Below are 6,511 nucleotides of genomic sequence, written 5' to 3'. Positions count from 1 at the left end.
GCTGCAGAAGATAAGGTCCTGGGGAATTATCTGTAAGGTCACTGCAAACAATGACAAAGCTAAATTGGCTGCCTAAAAAACAAAGTGGATATTTCAGGATTGCGAGGTTTACAAGAGGAAGACATATGTGAGAATACTCTTGAGGAATAGAAAGGCCACAGGAGATTGGACAACATCAGGAGAGGAGCAGTCTTGGGGGGAAAAAATGTCCACATGGCTGTGGCTGAGGGGATTTTGTTTTGAGACCAAGAGTGTAACATTTCATCCTGGATTCTTCTCTGTGTTCTGCAGCTTCTTCTAATTGAAGCTGAAGGAGAGACCTACTAAACGTAATCCTTTGTGTGAGACTTCTAGGGGAAGGCTGACTAAAAGGTGGCTATCATAATTTAAGCTCACAGAAATTTTCAGAAACACTGTGGGGAATGTGAAAGTGTTTTGTTAATATTTTAAAGGACAGAGGCAAAATTTGAAGACCTCTCCAAAGGCCAAAGCTGGAATGATATAATAAGAAATAAAATAAATGTTGATTGTATTCTATTATAACCCAAAGAATATAAAAGATATCCCTGAGTTCACAAATAAGTAAATAAATAAATAAACAATTAAAGAGAAAATCCATGTTCTTTAGAGAAGCATTCTAAATAACATAGGTAGGAATGCCTGTATCTGAAAGTGGAACTTAATTTCCTTCCCTTTGACATGGGCTGGACCTAATAAGTGGCTTACACAGCATAGAATATGCAAAGGGAAAAATAGGAACTGTACAATATAGAAACTTGACAGACATCATCTTAACCAAGTGATCAAAGTTAACATCACTGATGATGAATCATGTTGATAGATGCATCAGGAAGGGTACCTCCCCTCTGTGCTCTTCTTTCCCCAAGTCAAAAAGCTCAGTCTAATCATGAGACAACCTCAGACACACTCAACTAGATCATCAGTGCACAGACTGTCTGGCCAGTTCTCGTAAAAAATATGAAGGTTATAAAAGATAAGGAAAGATGGAGAAACTGTCACAGACTGAAGGAGACAATTTGATATGATATGGTATTCTGGATTAGATCTTGGAAGAGAAAAGACAGATTAGTGGGAAAAAAACTGGTGAAATCTGAATAAAGTCTATATAGTTTAGTAGCATTGAACCACTATTAATTTCTTAGCTTTAACTGATGTACTGTGGTTATGTAAAATATTAACATTAAAGAAAGCTGGGTAAAGTATATATGAGAACTTTTTTACTATCTATAATAATGAACTAAAATTATTCCCAATTAAAAGCATTATTTAAAAAGTTAAAGGTTTACATTACTTAGTATAAACTGCTTTAGTAAAACAATTTTAATGCAAAAGTTGAAACAAATATCAATCGAGTGATTACTATAGGCCTGAGACAGGTGAGTGGAAAAATAAAAGACACAAATTACTGCCTAGAAGCTGAGGAGCCTGAAATTAAGTTCTCCGTTAGAAACAACCTCAGGCTGCACGGAGTCCCAGTTCCAGGAGAAGCCTCAGCTGAAGCCACCCTCGGACCGCCCTCGGATCTGCCAATCAAAAGAAATGTGTAACATTCCTGTAGTCTTGGAGAAGAGTCAGCGCTGGGAACTGCAGGTAGTTACTTTGTACAAAATAGCTAATCATTCACCGCTTGCATAAGCCCCACGTAGATCCTCTGAGCCCACCTCATAATTGGTCATTTTCAAAAGATTCTCAAAGGTCATGATTGGGTCCCACCAAAAGTAATGGACGCCTCGCAGATACTGAATGGTCAAAACTGTTACTATGGGTATTGTACAATTATGATTGGTGCTTATGTAATGATGCAAAAGTACAACGTGTGCACGGTAACACCCCCGCCCTTACCCCATAAAAACCCTGCTCGCCACTGTTTGGGGCTCCACTTTGCTGCTGCTGCGCCAGGAGACGGGTGAGCCCCTGCTCGAGCTTGTAATAAAGACCCTTTTGTACTTGCATCGGTGCCGTTTCCTTGGAGGTCTCTGGGGACTCGCGATTCGGGCATAACAAAGTAGTTTGACATTGGCCATAGCAACGTATTAGATTGTTTTCTGAGGCAAGGGAAACAAAAGTTTTATAAATTTAGGAACTTATAAAAGTTTTATAAACTTTTAAAGCTTAACAGTATCAAAATGAGTGATCCAGAACAGAACGGACAGAAGTCATGAACAGACATTTTTTCCAAAGAAGATATCCATACGCCCAACAGACATATGAAAAGATGCTCAGTATCACTCATCTTCAGGGAAGTACACATTTTAAAAAAAATTTTTAAATGTTTATTTTTGAGACAGAGACAGATCATGAGGAGGGACAGAGAAAGGGAGACACAAATTTGGAAACAGGCTTCAGGCATCAGTGCAGAGCTGGACGTGGGGCTCGAACTAAAAATCATGAGATCATGACCTGAGCCGAAGTCAGACACCCAAACAACTGAGCCACTCAGGTGCCCCGGGGAATTATAAATTAAAACTACTATGAGACATCTTTTTAGACATTGAAAAGAACAGAGATGCTAAACTGATTTTCAAAGCAGTTGCTGCTCTTCATATATTATACAATAATAAGATGAAGACTAAAGATTAAGTAAGAATTTTACCAATTTACAATAATTCTTCATTACTTATGGTGAAACATTTGTGATTCAGATCATTAGTTTTAATGAATTTCTTTATAAAAGGAAAAATTTTCAAATGAATCTCTAGCTTTTGCCAATACCTGCAGAAACTTGACCATAAGGCCTTCAATGCCTCATAAGATCCAAAAAGAAAGACAGATCTGATAAAGGGTTAGTATCCAAAATCTATAAAGAACTTATCGAACTCAACACCCAAAAAACAAATAACCCAATTAAAAAATGGGCAGAAGACATAAATAGGCATTTTTCCAAAGAAGATATTCAGATAGCTAATAGACACATGAAAAGATATTCAACATCACTCATCATCAGGGAAATACAAATCAAAACCACAATGAGCTACTACCTCAAACTTGTGAGAATAACTAAATTTAACAAGACAGGAAACAACAGATGTTGGCAAGGATGTGGAGGAAGAAGAACCCTCTTGCACTGCTGGTGGGAATGCAAACTGGTATGGCCACTCTGGAAAACAGTGGAGGGTCCTCAAAAATTTGAAAGTAGAACACCTTACCATTCAGTAATCACATTATGAGGTATTTACTCAAAGAACTGAAAAGTACTGATTTGAAGGGACAAATGAACCCTAATGTTTATAGCAGAATTACCAACAATAGTCACATTATGGAAAGAGCCCAAATGTACATCCACTAATGAATGGATAAAGAAGATACACACACACACACACACACACAATGGAATATTACTCAAATATAAAAAAAGAATGAAATCTTGCCAATTTCATTGTGGATGGAACTAGAGTGTATTGTGCTAAGAGAAATAAGTAAGTCATAAAAGACAAATACCATATGATTTCACTCATGTGGAATTTAAGGGAAAAAAATTAATGTGAGAGGAAAAAAGGAGAGGTAAACCATGAAACAGACTCTTAACTACAGAGAACAAACGGGATTACTGGAGGGGAGGTGGGCCGGGGAATACGTTAATGGGTAATGGGTATTAAGAAGGGCACTTGTGATGAGCGCTGGGTCTTCTACATAAGTGATGAATCACTAAATTCTACATCTGAGACTAGTATTGCACTGTATGTTAACTAACTGGTTTATGGTGCTTAGAGTGCCGTGTAGAGAGGCAGACAATAAACAATAGCAAATATGTAAATTTATAATACATTAGAAGGTGATGAATACTATCAAAAATGGTGAAGCAGGAAAACAGAAGCTTTGTGGTAAGGAGAGTGAAGTTTAATTTTATAAAGGCCATTCTAATCGAAAGGCGATACTTAAAAGCACAGCCTTAAAGAGTGTGAGGCAATTAACTGTAGCAGTAACTGACAGAGGAGCATTTCAGGTAGAGACAGGCAGTGTGAAGGTCCAAGGTTGGAGTCATTCTAGGCACATGTTTAAGAAACAGCAAAATGGCCAGGCCGTCTGTAGCCAGTCAGGGGAGAAGGGTTTGGAGATGAACGTGGGTTGGGGGGAACGACATAGGGCACAGTAGGCCATCATGGTAAGAGATTTGGCTTTTACTCTGAGAGAGAGGGGTGTTTTGAGCATCATTCCATGGTTCTGAGTGAGGTATATTGTGATATGACTTTGGTCTGAAAGGGATTGATGTATTGCTCTATTGAGGTTAGGCAGTGGATGAGTGAGGGTAAAAGCAAGACATGCCCACTTTAATTTTTTTTAACATTCATTTTTCAAATGAGTGTTCTCATCTGTCAGTCACAAGTTTAAGTTTTTTTTTTTCATTTTAACAATTTCTATAGTGTAGATAGGCTTTATCTTCTTTCTTTTTTTAATTTTAAATAATTTATTGTCAAGTTGGTTTCCATATAACACTCAGTGCTCATCCCCACAAGTGCACTCCTCCATGCCCATCACCCCCTTCCGTACCCCCAACTCCCATCAGTCCTCAGTTTGTTCTCAGCATTCAAGAGTCTCTCATGGTTTGCAGAAGCCACTCTTAATAAATTAGTTTTCCCCCAATTTTATTAAAGTATAATTGACCAATAAGATTGTCAACTGTTTAAGGTAATAATAATTCAGTATTTGTACACATGGTAAAGGGAGTCTCTGCTTTGAGTTAATAATGAATTATCTTCATAACAAATTGAAAAGAAAGAGGGTCTAAAACTATCTGACTTAAAATTTTGCATTTGATTCAGAAAAGACTCTAAAATCTCTAATCCAGGAAAGAGAGAGAGGGATTTAACATCATATCTGTTCAATTTGCAGGGTGTCAGATACAAGTATATAAATACTATAATTTACTAGACATTTCTGGGTAATGCCATAATTGTTCTTAAAATTAGCTATTGAGATAAGACTTTAAAATAACCTCATTTCTTTTTAGACAGAAACTTCAAAATAAATACTGGGACATTATACTAACTATGAAATTCAATCTATCCATTTGACAATCTAGTCCATATATTCAGAAATTAGCAAGAATAAACAAACATAAATTTATTATTTTTGATTTTTATCTACTTTTTAGTAAATTTGAAGTCAGCAAAATTTAAGTTCCTCTTTTATGTTTTGATAAAATAATGTGACCTTAAAAATTGCAAAAGTAACTTGGTTGATATGTAAGGAAAATTTAGGATAAAATCTCAAGTTAGGCTCCATTGCCCTCTCAATAACATTATATTATTCTCTCACATTTCCTTTGCTTTTAAAATATGTATCAGATTCATTGCCTAGATATTAAAGAAAATGTTAGTGTTTTAATGACTAAATTATTTCCCAAGTATTATATATAGAATAACTTAGTTCAGTTATGACTTAAGTGTTGAACTGTATACAGAAATTGGATATGAATGAACTGAAATTTGATTTTGAATATTTGGTGTTAAAGAAGTATCTGTGCTTATCTTTGACCTTTGGATAAGTGTTTTTATGTTAATAAAATGTATTTGGGTTGCTTCTCCATTGATTTTGAGTTAACATGATTTTTTGTTATCGAATGAATTGGAAAAGCAAATACTTTTGTGTTCTATTTTCAAGTGTGATACATCAAAATAAGGGATGTTTTGACAGAAAAAAAGAAATCTTGTTCAACTCATGTCGGCATCAGTCAATGCCTTCATTTATAGAAGAACTTGAGGAATGTTTAGTGAAATGCTGACAATGGACTTGAAAGCAGATCTAATTAGTTTTTTTTTTGCTTCCTGGGTATGTAGAGAAGGTAAAGTAATTATAGAAACCCAAAGTTTAGTGTTCAATTGAAGCCCAACTTAAATGCAGTTTAAAGCCTTTATCCCTTTAAGCTCACCTCTCTCGCTGCCTTTTGATTTTGTGGTGGTTCATCCATATTAATGTACCTAATGACAGACACCCTGAAAAGGTGAGAATGAATGCTTTTCCTCTGACATATCAGCAGAGGATGATGGTACAAAGCATGTCTTTCAATGTGTATCTGCATGGACTCTGGGTCTGTGAGAATGATATATACTTCTACTTTATGCCTGCAAGATTCAAAAGGCCTTTTCAAATATTCATGTCCTTTTCTCCTTCCTTTTTATTCTCTACCGGTATGCGTTATATGATGAGAAGAATGTCAGTGTCTCTGGAGTTTTATTTTTTAAGTTTTAGTCTTGCCTGAGGGGTAAGATATATTGAAATTTTGCTGGTCAAGCTGTTCATTCTTTCTCACAACATGTCTAATAATTGCAAAGCTATTTGTTCAAATAATTTGGGCAGGCCTTGCATAGTTACCATGATAGGCTCTGAGGCAGGTTATTGGGCAGGGGCTGGCATTCAATAGGTAACACCTGGGGATAATTTTCCCTTTGTATTGCCTTACTAAGAAGTCAAAGGCACAGAGATGAGGGCTTCCTTCCTTCCTTCCTTCCTTCCTTCCTTCCTTCCTTCCTTCCTTCCTTCCTTCCTTCCT

The sequence above is a fragment of the Crocuta crocuta genome, unplaced genomic scaffold (assembly GCF_008692635.1).
Source record: "Crocuta crocuta isolate KB4526 unplaced genomic scaffold, BGI_CrCroc_1.0 scaffold403, whole genome shotgun sequence".
Taxonomy (NCBI): Eukaryota; Metazoa; Chordata; class Mammalia; order Carnivora; family Hyaenidae; genus Crocuta; species Crocuta crocuta.
This window is presented reverse-complemented; position numbering follows the sequence as displayed.